At 42.9% G+C, this 19,493-nt stretch overlaps 1 protein-coding gene and 1 long non-coding RNA gene across 4 annotated transcripts in view; one reads left to right on the top strand and one right to left on the bottom strand.

The window, feature by feature from the left end:
- The first annotated feature begins 4,453 nt into the window (after nucleotides 1–4,453).
- Nucleotides 4,454–19,493, top strand: part of LOC119953937 (guanine nucleotide-binding protein G(I)/G(S)/G(O) subunit gamma-2) — a 97,031-nt gene continuing 81,991 nt past the window's right edge. The window contains exon 1 of one of the 3 annotated variants that reach the window (XM_038778657.1): nucleotides 4,454–5,081. The gene's annotated coding sequence lies outside the window, so the exon portion shown is untranslated. The remainder of the gene's footprint in view (nucleotides 5,082–19,493) is intronic. The other 2 variants (XM_038778649.1, XM_038778641.1) reach the window with 2 other exon arrangements.
- The window catches only part of LOC119953951, a 65,415-nt gene continuing 51,014 nt past the window's right edge, over nucleotides 5,093–19,493 (bottom strand). Inside the window, exons 2-3 of the long non-coding RNA XR_005458148.1 lie at nucleotides 9,359–9,403; nucleotides 5,093–8,555 (exon numbers count right to left, since the gene is read on the bottom strand). This is a non-coding gene — a long non-coding RNA (uncharacterized LOC119953951). The remainder of the gene's footprint in view (nucleotides 8,556–9,358; nucleotides 9,404–19,493) is intronic.

Below are 19,493 nucleotides of genomic sequence, written 5' to 3' on the forward strand. Positions count from 1 at the left end.
CATCCCACCTGTAGTACTGAAGACTTTTGCTCTAGAACTAACCGCACTCCTGGCTAAGCTGTTCCAGCAAAGACATCTACCTGACATTATGGAAAATTGCTCAGGTATGAGTTGTTCACAAGAAGCAGGGAAAATCCAATCCAAACTAATCTTGTATAAATTAGCAATTTACAGCCCTCTCAGTCTACTTCCAATCATCAGCAGAGTGATGGAAGGGCTCATGACAGGGCTACCAAACAGAGTTTATACAGCAACACCTGTTCAGTTTTTATCCTGCCGGGCTGCTCAGCTCCAGATCTCATTACTTGGTAAAAGCATAAAAAAAAGAGTTGAACTCCAGGGATTGGCTACCCTTGACATTGAGGCTGCAATTGACTAATTGTGGCATCAAAGAATCCAAGCAAAACTAAAGCCAATGGGAGTCAACGGGAAGACTCCCAATTGGTACGAGTCATACTTAGCACTAAGAAAGATGGTTGTGGTTGTTGGAGGCCAATTATTTCAACTCCAGGATATTGCAGCAGGAGTTCCTCAAGTATTGTTCTGGGCCCAAACATCTTCAGCTGCTTCATCAATGACCTTCTCTACATCACAAAGTCAGAAGTGGGGATGTTCACTGATGATTATACAGTTGTCAGTTCTATTCACAATTCCTCAAATACTGAAGTTTTCTCATGTTGGCACACAGCAAAATCTGAACAATCTTCAGGCTTGAGCTGGACGAGTGGCAAACAACATTGATCCAACAAGAGGGAGTCAAACTGCTTCCCCTTGACCTTCACTGGCATTACCACCTCTGTATATCACACCACTAACATCCTGACAGTTCAAATGGAACATAAACCTAACTGGACCAGCTACATAGGTCAGCAGAAGCTGAGAATTTTGCCGTTAGTAACTCGCCCCTTACACTCCAAAGCCTGTAAAACATCAACAAAGCATGGGTTTCCTCCAGGTACTCTGGCTTCCTCCCACAGTCCAAAGATGTGCAGGTTAGATGGACTGGCCATGCTAAATTGTCTCTTAGTGTTATGGGGTTACGGGGATAGGGTGAGGTGGGTGGGGGAGTGGACTTAGGTGGAGTGCTCTTTCGGAGGGTCTGTGCATACTCGATGGGTTGAATGGCCTCCGTCTGCACTCTAGGGATTCTATGATTCTATCTGAAGTCAAGATGGTAGAGGTTCGAAAACCATTGTACTATTTTAATATATGGTAATGTATTCCCAAAGCATCTGTGAGCATACATATGGAAGACTCCAGATTGCAGCCATTATGGGATGGAAACCTGACTGAAATATGCTTGGTCCCAGAATCTAATCAAAATTGATAGCTTGCTGATGTTACAAAGGAAATTTTATATAAATGATGTCAAGGAACCAAAAAATAATATTTTGCTATCGGTAATATAATTGTCCTATGTCTTATGTACTGGAAGACAAGCTGTTGGGGTGTTGTAAGTATGGTAATTGGAGTGAGAGACAGTGACTGTAAGAGTCTAAATCAACAGTAAGAATTGGTTTGGGTATGTTAATGAACCAAGAGGAATTTTAATCAGGATTTTACATATGGCAATGATGGGATAATCTTGAATGTAAATACCAGGGTAGTAGTTTAGAATGTGTTGTTTTAGTTCAAAGGGGGATATATATGCAGGTTGTAAAAAAGGTGTAAATAATTGAAGATAGGGTAAGTTTCTTTTTTCTAAAGAAATAAATGTAATCAATTCTGGGAAGAAAATATTTCTCAAAGGACTGGGTGAGACAATGGAGAGATCAATGGGAAAGAATGTATTTACGGAAATACTGAAGTCAATGTGAGGGAGGGGGTTGCTGCTTTGATCTCCCAGAAGACAGTTGGCCAGAACTTCCAGAAAACAGTGTGGACAAAATCAGACCTGAAGAAATAGCTGTTGTCAGCCTCAGAGGACACCCCAAGAGAAAATAAAGACATTGTGTGGTAACAATTACTGGAATTCCATAGATGTTTAAATCTATAAGGACAGTTACTGAACAGAAAAGGGACAGTTTAACTCTTGAGGACAGTTAATTCTTTTGGAACTGTTTTTAAGTACTGTTTACTGTGTGAAGCCATTTGTCTGTTTTTGTATAACTCTATTTTCTTTATTTCATAATAAACATTTATTTTACAATAACATCATTCACAATTAGCCAGGGACATAATTTCCTGAGTTTGAAACCTCTCCTCATACTACACAAATTGCAAAAACTGTTTTGGCAGCTGTTTAAAATTTCCCGTTGGGATTTGGGCAGCTCAGATTTACCATTAGCCCCACCTTGATAATCAGAACTATATCTAAAGCAATGAACTAGTTCAGAGCAGTGCTGAGGGAGTGCTTCATTGCTGAAAGTGCCATCTCTCAAGTAAGACATTAAATTGAGACCCTGGCAGCTTTTACAGGTGGATCAAAGATCCCACAACATTACTCTGAGTAGAAAGTTCTGATTCCCTGCTCAACGTTCTGGTCATTAATCCCATTCAGATCTTGCTGTTCTTGTCCATGCAACAACAGTGATATGACACTTCAAAAGTAATTCTTTTTTTTACAGCTCTTTGGACCATTCCAAACAAATTTATTTTGTTTATAAATTTAGAGTACTTAATTTTTTTTCCAATTAAGGGGCAATTTAGCATGGCCAATGCACCTAACCTCAAAACGGTTGTGCTAGGACCCGAAGGCACATGTGGTTTGGAGGACACGTAGGTGTGTGGTGGTATCCCGTCTAGGCGAACCTCTGCCCGGATGCAATTCCACATTGGTCCCAGGCCCCAAAACCTCCCTTGGGGGCTGGTACTCCACAATCCTAGCCACCTCTCGGAAATACCCTTCGTGCCTTTTTGCACTGCGCGGAGGGGTTTCCTGTATGGGCTGCTGCTGCACACCCTTCACCTCCTTACCCTCTCCCATCGTCCGGAAACACCATGTCATGCCTTGTTGCAGTCCGGCGGCGGAGGTCCCCACTGGAGGTCCCTCTATGGAGGAGTCCCCCCCCAGACCCCCTCAATCTTGAAACCTGGGGTGGAGGGTGTTGCATGCAGTAGTGCCGCACAATCACCGATTGCACCGGTTAACGGACTCCCAAGAAGCCTGCCAACTTTGCGGCCTTGTGGAGTCCGTGGACCATGTCGATGTTACATGTTTTAGGCTGCACTCCCTTTTTTAGTTTTCTAACCAATCATTTGCTGGAGTTTTGTTTGTACTTCAGCCCACGCTCCTAAACTACGGGCACCCGGTGCGGGGAAGGCGGAAGACATCCTTGTGAACCTGCTCCTGGGCCTGGCAAAGCATGCCATTTATAGGTCCAGGCAGCGGGCAACTGAGGGGGTCGTCCGGCCAGACTGTCTGCCCCTCTTCAGCGGCTACATTCACGGCCGGGTGTCCCTGGAAAGGGAGCATGCGGTGTCCACGGGCACCATCAAGGCCTTCTGTGCCCCTGGGCACCACATGGGTTGGGGTCCTTTATTGACCCCTTTAACTGCACTCTTATTTGATGTTTTTTTAAATTTCCGTTGATCTTTGTTATGTTCGGGCAGTGCCCCTAACAGGAGCAGCCCTTTTTTGCTTTGTCCCTCAGTTTGTTTTCCTTTCTTCTGTTTTGTTGGGGGACCACAAAAGAGTGGCTAATTTACCTACCCTGCACATCTTTTTGGGTTGTGGGGCTGAGAACCACACACAGAATGTAGAAACTCCACACGGACAGTGACCCGGGACCGGGATTGAACCCGGTCTTTGGCGTCGTGAGGCAGCAGTGCTGACCACTGCACCATCATGCTGCCCCTAGAACATCCCAAATGCAGTGGGTTTTTGGCATATGTGAGGGGTCATGTAAAGGAATATTCATGGTTGTTAATGCAAAACAATGTGACGCACACATTGGAAACGTAACATTGTTATCTCACTGTGATAGAAATGTAAATAAGGATCATCATAATTACAGGTGGAAATCATTGTTGATGGTCACCAAAAAATGAACACTAGTAACAAATTTAAATCTGGCTTCTCATGTGCAGGGTGAATTACTGGTGAATACTCTATATAGTGCACAATGTTTAGAGATCACTGGGGCACAGAGATCAACAGTAAATCCTCAATTGTCACACTTCAGGAATCATTATTGGGCGAGGTAACAAGTGAATGAGACATTTAAAGGAAAGAACATATTTGTACTCATATCAGTACCTGTCAAGACTGGCGTTTTGCTTTTGAACAAATCACATCCTTCTTAATAGCATAGATGCATACTTGGAGCAAATGAAGAAAAAGATTCCTGTTTCTAACCACTGAGGATTAGGTTCTGATTACTGTTCTCTGTGCACAGACAGCGGCATTGCTACATTTACATAAACACAGGAAATCAGTCATTGACTGTTACCATGGTAGCACTGGGGAAATCCATTTTATTTTAAAGTCCACTGGGTCCCTCACAGGAACATTGCAAACAAAAATCTGGCATAAAAGAACTAGATTGGGTGAAAATGAATAGCATTGTACGATAACTTTGAGTTTTAAGACGGGCAGCCTTTGTTGCTAATGCTCCGCTGGTAGCCGGGATCAGGGAACACCCCATTCATGCCATCAGCTGGGAAGAAAATAAAAGTCACATAGAGGTTTCTGTTCGTGGGGGAAGGGGGAAGCAAGGCCTCAGAGTGATTTCTTCTTCTTCTGTTTAATATTCCAGTATGAGATTAAATCCCCCATTACTTCAACTCGTGCTTCAACAGAAGCTCAGAGAGCAACCCAGGGCATTGCAAGCAGTGGAATCTCTTCAGAAGAGCAAGTATTAAACTGCTGGGAACAATAGTTGTAAGGAAGGGAGCACAGGGAATAGAGAAGGGCTAAGAGAGAGAGAGAGAGAGAGGAGGGGAAGTTACAGCTGCTAGAAGGGGAGGAAGTGGGAGATCTGCTGCTTCCTGTAGACAGAATGATGATTGAAGACAAAGCTGGGTGTGGACTCGTCTCTTAGGGTTGCTGCTTACACAGCTGGTAAGCTTGGATTCTCCTGCATATTTAATCTATTTTAAGAAGAGACGAGTGAATATCTGCTTTCAGTTTACTGTACAAGGTAAATTTTCTTTTGTCCTTCCTTGTTTTTAATCTTACACTGAAGAATTGTCTTGATTGCATGTATTTTTTTTGCCCAAACAGACTTGGCTTGCGTACTGTTGTTTGACTCTATAATATCGTCAGATTTGTGTCTATTATTCCGTGAACCGATATTATCAATAATTGTTATTGGTTACGTTAGTAATTGGTGTTGGGAAGGGACAGTGCCTTTAATCTGAAAGCTTGTAGAAAACAAATGTGTAGCTGTTCACAGGGAGAGCTAGTCCTACGCTGTGAAAGGACAGAATGATTTTATTGTAACTAATTTAGTGAGGTTGGGAATTTGTACTTTATCACCAAATGATACACAAAAGAACACAGAGCAACAGTCAGTGACCAGCTCTGTTCTTCTGATAACCACATAAACCACAAAGGATCCTCTGTGAATTTTGCTGTATAAATGTGCTGTACTGTTCAATGTACTTTCATATTAAAATTCTAATTAGTTAAACGTCTGAATTTATGAAATCATTCTGTAAACCAATAAAAAAAAACACCTGATCCAGGCTACCAGAACAGCAAAATGTTACAGAGAACAAAAACACATTTTTAATATTGAAATTACTTCGGAAAGCTGTTGAGATGACTGCACAGGGCAGTACAAAAACGACACTCAAAGCTGTTTTTTTGAAAAATAATATCATAGTATCTGCATGGAGAAGTCCATCAAATAGAAAAAGGCGTTGATTTGGTTGCCAGTAATAGCATTTAATTAGCAACTATGAATGCTATTTTTGAATACTGTGATGTCACATGACTTATTTATACTGCACCTCCTCCATTTTATTGAAGAAAATGTAGACACTTCGAAATTCAGATTAACTCAGACTGACTCATAGCTGCATGCTACAATGATGCCTTGTGAATTCCACAGGACTGTGACCTGTAACGTGTTAACGTGCCATGAAGGAATGGATAGTTTTTGATATAAAATATCAAGTCAAATATTGTGAAGTGAAAACAGAAAATGCCAGTAGGTCGGGCAGTATCTGTGGAGAGGGGAAGAGAATTAATGCTTCAAGCCTACGATCTGTCATCAGACCTTCTGCTGAAAGGCCCCAACACTGAAACATTTAAAGTGGGTGGGATTATCCTCGCTGTCCAGCCAAAAGGGTTTCCCGTTCAATGCATCCCTCGCCGCCACCCCGACCCCACTGGCGTGAACAGCATGAAAGTTCGGGTCCACATTTCTATCTTCACAGATGCTGCCTGAATATTTCCAGCATTCATTTTGTTTTATTTCGGGTTTCCAGCATCTGCAGTATTTCACTTTTTTATTTGCAATCAAATAACATGTTCTGATTACTTGACTGGATTTCCAGATCCAGAAAGATTTGTATACATGTGCTGTCAAGTTATATTGTGTGTTACAGATTGTACATGCCCCAGACGTCTGAAAAAGCAAATTATGTGGACAAACATGTCTCAAAATAACCTCTGCTTTATATATTCACTAATTGGCTTTTATTGTTGTGTAATTTGAGACTAATTTAACCAATCGGTCCTGTATTCAGGCTTAATATGCACAGGGGAATGTAACTGTTACACAAATGAGAATCATTTGGGAAATAACACACACGGCAATCTCCTAAAGTTTACTGCCCAATGGGGTTTCCACTACTCCCAATCTGAGTCAGAGATGTTCTGCTGCTTAAGACACTTCAGAGTTGAATTTCAGTTTCAGACAGTACATTTTCTCCTATCAGTCCATTCTTACATGTAAAGATTAGTGGAATCCAGGAGGTATTTGATTTTAATAACATTTAAATCGGTCAGTAAGTTTTGCCTACTGTCAATTGTTCGTTACTGATATTTAGAAATGTTAACTCGAATAAATTACTGACCAACACCTGCTACTGATGTAATCTTTTATGTAGCATTGTTAACTGAATTGTGAATCCCTTAATTAAACTGTCACAGGGAGGTTCAATTTGATGCAAATACCAAGACAAGAAGTCTACAGCAATGGCCTCCCATTGTCCAACAATAAGCCATTTTGTATTGATAAATCAGATGTTTGAATTGTATTAGAAATGATCACAATGGTCCATTTATAGATGTATAAATGTTGCTGTTGGATTGGGTGATTTGAAGAAATTGGCACAGCACTGTACCGAACTGCAGGAACTGGTACCACCATTACTCATTCTTTTATTGCCATTCTCAATGACAATACAGTGTTCATTCAGAATCTGAGTTATAGATATTGAAGGTATTGTGGAGTATGGTACCATGTTGTAACAGATTTGGATGTGGCATGACAAATTAGACCCCCTAAATAGGTCTTTGTACCTGAATGCAGAAATTATTGTGGCACAATGAGACATTTTGGAATGGCAATAAGAGACACTGCAATACATGCGATTACAGGGGATTTACTGCACAGAAGCAGATCATTTTGTCCAAGCAGTCCTTTTAGGTGTTTATGGTCCACTTGAGCCTCCTTCCATATATCCACATTTAAATTTATCATCATTTTCCTTAATTTGCTTGACGAGTTTACCCTCAAATGCATCAATACTATTTGCTTCAACCACTCTTTGCCACGTTCTCATCACTCTTTGGATGAAAAAGTTTCTTCTGAATTCCCGATTGGATTTCTTGGTGACTATTGTCTATTGATGGCCTCTATATTATGCTGTTGTCCTCAAGAGGAAACATTCTCTCTGCACCCAATCTCTCAAAACCTTTCATAATTTTCAACCTCGATTAGGTTGCCTCTTCCCCTTTTTTCAAGAGAGGAGACCTCTCTTCATACTTTCCTGATATGTATAATCCACTTATTTTTGGTATTGCCCTTGTAAATCTCCCCTGCATCCTGGCCAGTGCCTCTATATACTTTTTATAATATGGTTACTGGAATTCACTTTAAATGTGGGCTGACCAAGATTCAACACCGTTTTAGCATAACCTCCCTACTTTTCAATTCTGCTTCTCTGTCTAGTGTTAGGTTTTCTTTTTAAGGGCTTGCTAACCTGTGGTGTACATTTCAATGATTGATGTATTTGTACTCCCAAGATCACTTCATTCTGCCACACCATTGAGACTTGCACCTTTCACGTGATAAGTGGCTCCCTTATTCTTCCCACCAAAATTACAACCTCAGATTTATGTGTGGTGAACTTCATTTGACAATAATTGCACACACTACAAGTTTATTAAGGTCCTCCTGTAATTTATTGTTTCCATCCTCTTCATATTGACTATTCCCTCACAGCCCGATTTAGTGTCATCCACAAATTCCAAAATGGTGTTTTCATTCCGAAGGCCAAACCTTTAATGTAAATTGTGAACAGCAGTGATCCCAGCATTGATCCTTGTGGGACACCTCTTACCATCTTCTACCACTCTCTGCTGTCTGTCCTGAAGCCAGCTGGCAATCCATTCGACCACTTGTGCCTTGACTCCACATTCTCCGACCTTATTCATGATTCTATTATGAAACATTTTATCGAAGGTCCTTTGAAAATCCAGATAAATTACACGTACAACATTATCATTGTTTACGTTCTCTGTTACCTACTCTCCAAATTCAGTCAAGTTAATTTTCCTTTTTAAATTCCACGCTGATTATTCATTATTATAGTTTTCTACTCTAGATATTCCTCTATTCTCTCCTTTTGGGATACAATTAGTTTTTTATAGTTCCTGGGTAACCGGGGACAGTAATGTAAAAGGCCATAAGGCTGAAAATGTGTGCTTCCAAGTGAAATGGCCCTCACAAATAGCAAAAATCAAAAATGTAACCAGTCTGACGTTTTGATGGAAAGTTTCATGGTTAATGTGGTATTTAAAGCTTCTTAACATTACTTATGTATCAAAATATAGAATAATGATTACGGTATCAGAAAAAGTGATGGTGTTGGTCTGTTTCTATTTCCTTTGTTCCATTTGAAAGTGATAAGATCTGGAGGGACTCCCAAGATGTCAGCATCCATTCTGTGTTTATATGTTTAAAGTTTTAACTTTACTTAAATCACTTTTTGGAGGCTGAAAATATTTGGTGCTTGGGGGTTGTGATGAATATCACAGGAGGTGTGGACATCACAAACATTTGGGCTGGGGGGAAGCTGGATAACTATGGGAGGATTTGGATATATGAGGAGATAGTCGGATATCGCAAGGGGGAATTAAATTGGACTTCTTGGGGATTAGACGATTGCCAGGGATCTGTAGGGCCTGAGGGAAACATTCCTGCCCCGCCCATTCAACAGGCAATGCAAAAAAGACACTTACCTCATTGATTGGATTCCTTTCATCTCCAATTACCTGCCAGGATTCCTATATGTAAAAGAAACAGCCACCATGTATTAAAAATTCAGTTGAAATGATTTTCTCTCTTTATGGCCTACTTGCAGGTTTCCAGGTGATGATATTGCGCCCCTAGTTACAGTCTTTAAATGATTGTAGCAGATATTTTGTAGAACCAAGAAACCTTCAAGCTTGTTGATTCTAGATCTCTCTTTTCAATGTTAATAAGGAATGTGGACAGTTATTGTGAGTGTGTGTATATATCTCAAATGTTATTAGCTTTGAACAAAGCATAATCATTCTTTCAAAAAATCTCAAATTCAATTCCAGTAACAGCCCAAAATACCCCACATGGAAAATTCCATTTTTGAGTCACTACTGAATCAATAGTATGGGAGATATACTTACTTTAGAGAGCTAATTTTTGAGATGCATGATTCAATGTTCTATACGGTAAAGCATCTTAAACCCCTCTCCCTTGTTTCCTTCACCCTCTCTCGAACAATAAGTGTGAGGGGTTCCTCGACCACTTTGTCACTAGAAGCAGGATCACTTTATCCACTGCCATTCCTTCCCTCGCCCACTGGACCACATTACCTCTAATGTTCCCCACTGTCCTCACATTGTACTTGCATATTCCTTTACTTTCTCTCCTGTCTCCCCTCATGCCCCCTTGCAGCTCATTTGTTCATGAGATCCACCTCCTGTTTTCTTGACCCTATTCTCACTAAACTGCTGATCATCCAACTTTTCCTGGTCTCCATAATAGCCAGAACAGTTCTCTCTCTTCAGAAATTGTCCTCTCCTTTAAACCTACTATAATTTCCCCTCTCCTCAAATAAAAACACCATCCTTGCAAACTACCTTTGAATCCACCATCCTAGCAAACTACCATCCATCTCATCTCCAACCTTTTTCTCTCTCTAATGCCCTTGAACCTGTTGTTGCCTCCGGAATCCATGCCCATCTTTTCCATATCTCCATGATTGAATCCCTCCAGTAAGGTTTATGCTCCTGCCACTACATCCAAATTAATCATATAAAAGTCACAAGTGACTGTGACTAGGATAATTTTTTCCACCTCGTCTTTCTCAATCTTTGATACATTTGACCACACCATTCACATCCAACATCTTTCCACTGTCATCCAGCTAAGTGAGACTGATCTCACCTGGTTTCCTTGACTATTCCTTGACTATTTAATTGTAGCCTGCACTATTACCTCCGATTAGGGGGCAGCACAGTAGCATTGTGGATAGCACAATCGCTTCACAGCTCCAGGGTCCCAGGTTCGATTCTGGCTTGGGTCACTGTCTGTGCGGAGTATGCACATCCTCCCCGTGTGTGCGTGGGTTTCCTCCGGGTGCACCGGTTTCCTCCCACAGTCCAAAGATGTGCAGGTTAGGTGGATTGGCCATGATAAATTGCCCTTAGTGTCCAAAATTGCCCTTTAGCGTTGGGTGGGGTTATGGGGATAGGGTGGAGGTGTTAACCTTGGGTAGGGTGCTCTTTCCAGGAGCCGGTGCAGACTCGATGGGCCGAATGGCCTCCTTCTGCCCTGTAAATTCTATGTTTATGGCTATGTCCCTGGTGGATTGATCCTTGAACCCCATCTTATTTTTCATGTATGTTCTTCTCCTCCATGACATCTTAAAGGATGGTGTTTGTAGTTCCATGCATGCTGATGACATCTACCTCACCGCCGCCTCTCTCGACGGCTCCACTATTGCTGAATTTTCTGACCGCCTATCTGATATCCAGTACTGGAAGAGCAGAAATATCCTCCATTTCACTACATAGTGGTCACTGAAGCCATTGTTTCAGTCCCAGCTCTAAACTACATTCCCTAGTTGCCAACTCCATCCCTATTCCTGGCAACTATCTGAGACTAAACCGGACTGTTTACAGCCTTGGTGGCACATGTGATCCTGAGATGTGCTTCCAACTGTATGTTTTCACCTTAATTAAGATCTATTTTCACCTGGCTTTGCTCCTGCTTCGGCTCACCTGCTGCTGAAACCCTCAATGCCTGTTACCTCTCGAGTTGAGTGTTCAAATGCATGCACCTCTGTACAATCCCAGAATCGACTGACATTTCTTCATTCAAATCTATTTTGTGAAAAGTAGGTTTTATTAGGCAGTGGTGTAGCGGTATTGTCACTGGACTATTAATTCAGAAACCCAAGGCAATTCCCGGGGGACCCGGGTTCGAATCCTACCACAGCAGATGGTGGAATTTGAGTTAAGCCTCGTCTCTCACATTCGACCCTGTGTAATTGATGGCATCTAAAATTCTGTTCCCCATCTCCCAACTCCCATCAAGTACTGCTCACCTAACATCTCTTTGCCCGTTGAGTCCCAGTCAAGCAAAGACTTGATTTTCCCATCCTTGTTTCCAAATCCATCCATGGCCTCATCCCTCACTATCTTTGTAATCTCCTCCAGCCCGAAAGCCCTCAGAGATACCTGTCCTTATCTAATTTTTCCTCTTGGGGAATACTCAATCTTAATTGCTCCACAGTTAGTGGACATGCCTTCATTTGACTAGTGTTAGGATACCGGAGCAGATCCTAACATTTGTTAGGACACCGGATGAGGACCCCAAACAATTTATTTTTTAATTTGTAAAATTCGAGGATAGGACATGTTACCCCAGGAGTGATGAATCTGACCAATAGGCATATTTTATGTTAAAACAAACTTTAATTTAAACACCGCATTAACCACATTAGCATCAAAGAAATAGCTTTACAATCATCAGTTAAACTGTTCTTAAACACAAGGAAAAACTTGCTACTAACTCCCGTTAAGCAATCCAATCTAGTTCAACTATCACTTATAAATAATGTTAACCAACACTTCCTTAGCTGTTTTTCTGATTTCTGGAGAGAGTTCCTTTCAAGAGCAGATTCGGTACGCTTCTGCTGAACCTAACAGCATTTGGCAAAGACACTGTTCAACTTAAAATCCTTCACTCTTGTCAGAGTTAAATCCTATGGCAAACTGCAAAACTACACTAAGACCTGGCTCCTCCAATTAAATGAAATACGATCGCTCATAACTTATCTGCTTTCCAGGGAATCTCCAGAAATCATAACAATGTCCCATTAGACCTTTATCTGTAAATGGTTGGAATGAAATATGACCTCACCATCTTTTATGACTTATTAATTAAAGATTTAGCAGACACACAGTCTGGATAAGTTAACCTAGGTTCTTTTAATATTACATAATAATAGTAATCTTTATTGTTGCAAGTAGGCTTACTTTAACACTGCAATGAAGTTACTGTGAAAAGCTCCTAGTCGCCACATTCTGGCGCTTGTTCGGGTACACAGGGAGAATTCAGAATGCCCAAATTACCAAACAGCATGTCTTTCGGGACTTGTGGGAGAAAACCGGAGCACCCGGAGGAAACCTTCGCAGCCAGGGGGAGAACGTGCAGACTCTTGCACTGTTAGTGGCCCAAGCCAGAATCTACCTGGGACCTTGTGCTGTGAAGCACTAGTGATGACCACTGTGCTACCATGCCACCCATAAACAAATATACATCTTAACCCAGGCTTTTAGTAACATTGCTGCCACAAATATAAAATATAACAGATAACAATTTCTACATTCTTTATACTAGGCCTTAAACTCTCGAATTCCCTCATCACACATCTCCGCCTTTCTACTTTGTTTTCATCCTTTAGGTAAGAAGTCTTACAACACCTCCTTCATCCGTTAAGACACTTCTTAAAATCTAGCTTTTCGACTGAACATTTGGTCATCTGACCTAATATCTCCTTTTGTGATCATAGTTTCTTTTATAAGGCTCTTGTCAGTGCAGAGTCTGCACGTTCTCCCCGTGTCTGTGTGGGTTCCTCCGGGTGCTCCGGTTTCCTCCCACAAGTCCCGAAGAGACTTAGGCCATTTTAATTTGTTAAAGGTGCTATATAAATATCAGTATTGGGATGTTTCGTATACTTTTGAAAAGACGTGTTTACGGTAGAGTGGCCATTTATCTGGTTTTATACTGGTCAGTTTGGATTTCCATTCCATTACCAGACACTCCCTTAGTTAGGTCCTGTATTCTGAAGTCCTGTTTCAATCTCGTTATCTTGAATAATGCCGATATCATGGACCGGTGGGAGACGGTGGGGGCGAGGCATGCAGTAATGGGTCCGGGGTGCTGAGAACAGGCTGCAGTGCAGGTGCCAAGGGCTGGGGGCTGGGACCAGTCACAGTTGAAGGGTGGGGGTATAGGAAAGCGGCTGGGGACAGGCTGCAGTGCAGGTGCCAAGGGCTGGGGGCTGGGACCAGTCACAGTTGAAGGGTGGGGGTATAGGAAAGCGGCTGGGGACAGGCTGCAGCAATAGAGAGGTGGCTGGGGAGGTAGGCCAGCAACAGGTGGCAGTGGAGTAGTTTGGGTAGGGCGATTTGAACGGGAGGAGGATTGGCCCACGAGTAGGTGCCAGTATCTGGTGCACAATGCTTTCGCTGAAGATCAATAAGAAGCCAGGCTGCTGGTACAACCATGTGTCCCCATTAAGCAACCCCACATCATTCACTTCCCAGTTTTCCTGACTTGATTAATACAAAATCACTCGTCTTCTTTTTAACATCCAAAATGGATGTATATTTCTAAATGGGCATGATGTTCCAACTGTGTCAAGCCTGGAGCGAACGGCCATGCCTGTGAGGCCTCAACTGGGCAACATTTAGTACTGGTTTCTACAATTGCGGACCAGGCATTATGGCACCTCAGGGGAGTTTCATGCCATTGCGGCCTCCCGGGTGGTCTGGGCAGACAGGATAGAACCCTGGCACTCCCCCCTGACACCTGGGTGCTGTGGCGGTGCCAACTTGGCACAATCACAATGTCCAGCTGGCACTGTCAGGACATCAGGGACACTGCCAGGGTGCCAGTGCCAAGGTACCCAGATGCCAGGTTGGCACTGCCAAGGGTCCAGACCTCTTGGGGGGGGGGGGGGTGAAGGGGAATGTAGGGGGCCGCAGGAAGGTGTGGGGGGGGATGAAGGTGATGGTCATAAAAGCGGGGCCCGTGAAAGAGGCTGGGGTGTAGGCATGGGGCATTTCAAAATGGCGCCACGATCTGTGAGGAGACTGTACTGCTGGTGAGCTCAGCTCCTCAGTGCTGAACAATTTCAAAAGTGTGGCCTTGATGGGAAGAAACTTCCCCAGGCCCAAAAAAACGGCTACGTGCAGTTGAATAACTGCGTCAATCCCTGAATTGCAGCCCTCTCAAAACATCCTGCCAAACGTACCCGAAACCGGACTTTGAAATGTTTCCTGTGAATTCTGTTTGTGTTTGTGTTCTTGGTAGTTCAACAAACTGCAATTCAATATGTTACCCAATGCAATTGGCTGAGCCAAGAGCTTGTTAATGGCTGCTGCCAGGACTGCAAGAGAAGAGGAAGCAGGTCTGTGATCCCTGGAAACAGATATAGCCAGGGTCTTCAGCAGGTTGGGTTTGGACAGGTCAGGGTTTGGGGAGAATGAGTCCACTTCAGCACCTGGTGGGAGGGGGCGCTTTAAAATTTTGGAAAGGAAGGAAGAGGAAGCATTAAAAATAAGATTGGTATACTTTTCCTCTGCAATTAGTTCACTGTTCTTTGTTACATTATGGGGACCCTGGACATCCCAGAGGCATTTGGGATATCTCATTTGGGCATGTGTTATATTTCAAAGTGATACATTGGTCTGTAGGGTACATCATTGTGATGTCTTTGTGTTCAGATTGATGATATTTATAGCTCAACATAGTAACATGGGTTTTTGTGACAAGACACATTATTGCATTATGTATACATTGCTATTATATTGTTTTGAGAGTCTTTAATGGTTTATTGGAGCATCAAAGGACCACTGCCTAGCAATCAAAATAAATGACTCACTATAATAATCAGTGATAAAACTAAGAGTTCTTGTGTGTTCATCTGAACAAATACATCATGGGTGGGATTTACTGGCCTCGTCACACCCGACTTAGTCACGCGACAAGAACGTTTGTGACACTTGAGACGTCTTGCGAGGTTCAAAGGAAACACGCGAGACATCACAATTTGGACTGCGCCCTCTCTGAGCACCCCCAAGGCTCATTTAAGTACAGTAAGAAGTCTTCCAACACCAGGTTAGTCCAACAGGTTTGTTTCGAATCACTAGCTTTCGGAGCACAACTCCTTCCTCAGGTGATTTGAAACAAACCTGTTGGACTTTAACCTGGTGTTGGAAGACTTCTTACTGTGTTCACCCCAGTCCAACGCCGGCATCTCCACATAATTTAAGTATGTCAGCACTGCATTCTTCTGGGGCCTGGGAACTAACGGCCTCTCCAGTGAAGCCTCAACTCGGTGCTGTATAGTACCGCTCCACACAAACGTGGACCAGTTGTAATGGCACCTGGGGGGTGGGGGTATCCCAGGCCATTGGAGACCCTTGGGTGGTTGGGCTCTGGGCAGGGAGGGTGGTACCCTGGCATTCACCCTGGCACCGCAAGGGTGCCTGGGTAATGATGGCAGGGGCAGTGCCAAAATGCCCAAGTGCCAGATTGCCTATTCAGAGGTCGGGCTCAGAGTGACTTGCCCTGAAGACTTAAGGGTGAGGGGAGCCTCGAGAAGAGGTAAGTTTGGGGCGGTGGGGGGGGGGGTCCGGAGACTGAAGTGGGGTTGCTAAGGGTGGTCGAAAGATCGGCGCTGCCTTTAAAAACTTTTTATGTTCCTTTGTATAAGTCTGTCTGACCATCACAAGTATCATTTGTGGATTCTCCGTCGGCGGAATCCTCCGCTTCGCCGGCAACGCACCCACGCCCGCAGGTTTCCCGATGGCATGGGATGGCCAAAATGGGAAACCCCATTGGGCGGCTGCCGGGTTGGAGGATCTTACTGCTGGCTGGGACACGCTGCACCAGAAAACGCGTGAGGCGGGAGGGAGAATCCCACCCAATGTCTTTTAGAAAAATATTCAGCTTTTCTATTCCTCTCACCAAACTGAATAACTTCACACTCCCCACATTATACTCCACCTTGTTGCTCACTCACTTAACCTGGCTATATCTCCTGACAGCCTCTTTTGTGTCCACAGTTGGAATTATCACCCGACATTGCAATTTCAGCAGACCTGGATGCATTCATTAATATAGATTGTAAATAGCTGAGGTCCCAGCACTGATTCTTATGGCACCTCGCAAGTCACAGCTTACCAACTTGAAAATTCCCTGTTTATCCCTACTCTCTGCTCCCTCTCTGTTAACCAATCCTCTATCCTAGCTGATATATCACTCCCAACTCTATAAACCCTTATCACCCCAACTCTTGTGTAGGAACCCTTTGTGTGATACCTTAATCAAATGCCTTTTCAAAATCCAAGTAGACCTACTGATTCTCCATCATCTAACCTACGAGTTACATCCTCAATAAAACATGAATAAATTTGTCAAACAGCATTTCCCTTTTGTAATACATGTCAACTTGTCCAAATCCTCCTGTGCTCTTCTAAGTGCCTTGCATTAAGGAATTATTATTCCTTAATAATAGCTCTCCACTCCCCCACCCCTGTCTGATGTTGGGCTAACTGACCTGTTTTCTCACTCCCTTCTTTTCTTGAATTACATTTGCTAAATCCTAATCTGCTGGAAACATTCCAGAATCTAGGGAATTTTGGAAAATCTTAGTTAGTCATCACATCCAATATCTCTGCACCTATCCCTATTAAAATGCTAGGATATATGGACCATCAGGTCTGGGGAATTGGAGGATTTTAGTCCCTTGGTTTCTCCAGGACTGTACATTTTCTCTGCTAATATTAATTACCTTAATTTCCTCAATCTTATTAGTCCCCAGGTTACCCTTTATTACCGGTGCGTGGAAGGTGTTATAATAATCAGTACCTTTGTGAATATTCTGCACAGGTGTTTGCTTATCCCGACTTTAATAGCTAAAAGCAATCGTCACACAATTCCCCAAAGTTGCTACAAACCGCATTCAGCAGCTGGAAAGGTTTTATTTGCATAACAAATTGCAAACTAGTTTTGGCAAACCATTATCATGAGGTGCAATTAGTAAAATAGAAGGCTTTGGGAGCTTTTTCTTTAATGAATGTCATGCCATTTCCTGTTTTTTTATAACAAATCTACCCCTTTCACGTGACAAAACCACTTGATTTCATTGCAAAACTGCCTTTTCCTGTCATGTCATTTAAAAAAAGAATTCGCACGGCCATATTCAGCGATCAGACTGTTGGATTTAGGTGGCACTGGGAAGGAATGATCAGCATTCTCCTCAGCCGTCAGGAATTGCGTGTAGTACTTTTTGTGCAAGTGGCTGAAAGTGTGCACTGACTGTAAATGACTCGAGTTTCACCAATGCAGTTTGTGAAATCAGAACCTCTCAATTGTACCCCTGGCTTGTAACATATTCCCTCTTTTTAAAAAGGGAATAAACAAATAATTCTCTGCAATATATTGGGAGTTGGTAAAAAGTTCCTCTGAGTGTAAACCCTTTGAGTTAGGCTTTGAATTATCTGATCATTTTTATTTTTATTTTAAATTTTTAGAGTACCCAATTCATTTTTTCCAATTAAGTGGCAATTTAATGTGGCCAATCCACCTATCTTGCACATCTTTGGGTTGTGGGGGGGGGGGGGGGGGGGGGGGGGGGATACCCACACAAACACAGGGAGAATGGACAATGACCCAGAGCCGGGATCGAACCTGGAACCTCAGCGCCGTGAGGCAGCACTGCTAACCATGGTGCCATCGTGCTGCCCGTTTTGAACACCTTAGTGTCATTTCATCATAGCCTCATGATTGGGTGTGTTTCATTTGCTCATTATAGTGAAGCAGATTGGATATTATGCCGAATAATTTACTTTAACTTTGTGCAACGTCAAATAATGAACAATAAAGCAAATAAAATGTACATGAGATTTATTGATGTGAAATTAACATATTCATTACTCGTTCTTTCCACCTTATGGTTACTATAGACTGCATGTGGATTCATTAATGTTACAATACAGTGATTTCCTGTAAATGCTCATAATGGGTGGTGGGAAAGCGATTCAACCAATACAATAGTATTCTCCAAAGCACAAGATGAACTCCTTTGCACGAAGATTCTTTTCTAAAGGATGTTTGTCAGTTTATCTCGTGGCTGTTGTATCGTTCAGATTTTGATCATTCTTTTCTTTTGATGTAATTTGGACAGAACCATATAATCCCTACAGTGCAGAAGGAGGCCATTTGGCCCATTGAGTCTGCACCGACCCTCTGAAAGAGAACCGCCCCCCCATAACACTGTAATCCCACCCAACCAGCACATCTTTGGACATGAAGGGGAAATTTTAACATGGCTAATCCACCTAACCTGCACATATTTGGTCTGTGGGAAGAAACCCACACAGGCACGGGAGAAAGTGCAAACTCTACACAGGCAGTCACTCAAGGCCAGAATTGAACCTGGGCCCCTGAAGCTGTGAGGCAGCCCTTGGTGCTCACCCGAATAACAGGCACACAGCAAAGAAGTACACGTGCACCTGCATGTCTTGAGTCGCTGTCAGAGTGCACAGAACTGCCAATTAAAAGTGGTATTAGTGTAATCTACATAAAGTAAATTGGGTCTGAAAAGAATTTAAATTGCGATAAGTTTCATACTACCAAATAATTGAGAGGAAGGGATAGAAATGAGGATGTTTCAGACGGGAAAGCAGTCAGATCATCTGACCGTTCTTTCAGAAGAAACGTGGGCGTAATTCTCCAACTCGCCCCTGCAGGGAGGCATCTCTTCATTGGCTGGCCCCGGGATCTTGTGGTCCCTCCAAAGTCGATGGCAATTTACATTGCTTGGCTGTGCCACATTGGAAAACACAGGGCAAGTTTCGACTTATCCGGGTCAGGAAGATCCAGCCAACAGGAAGGGCTGGAGAATTCAGCCTATTATTTTCCCCAGCGCTCCCCAAGGATTCTTCAAGAACTGATGCAGCTCCCTCAAGTTTGCTGAGATCCCCTTTGCTTCCCTTGGAAGTCCTTCAACACCTTCACCATTCCCTTGTGTGAAGTAGCGTAAATTAGACCTATCTGTTCACCTTCCTTCTTCCCATAGGCAGGCAGTACCCTTTA

Source organism: Scyliorhinus canicula, chromosome 2 (assembly GCF_902713615.1).
Source record: "Scyliorhinus canicula chromosome 2, sScyCan1.1, whole genome shotgun sequence".
NCBI classification, from domain to species: domain Eukaryota; kingdom Metazoa; phylum Chordata; class Chondrichthyes; order Carcharhiniformes; family Scyliorhinidae; genus Scyliorhinus; species Scyliorhinus canicula.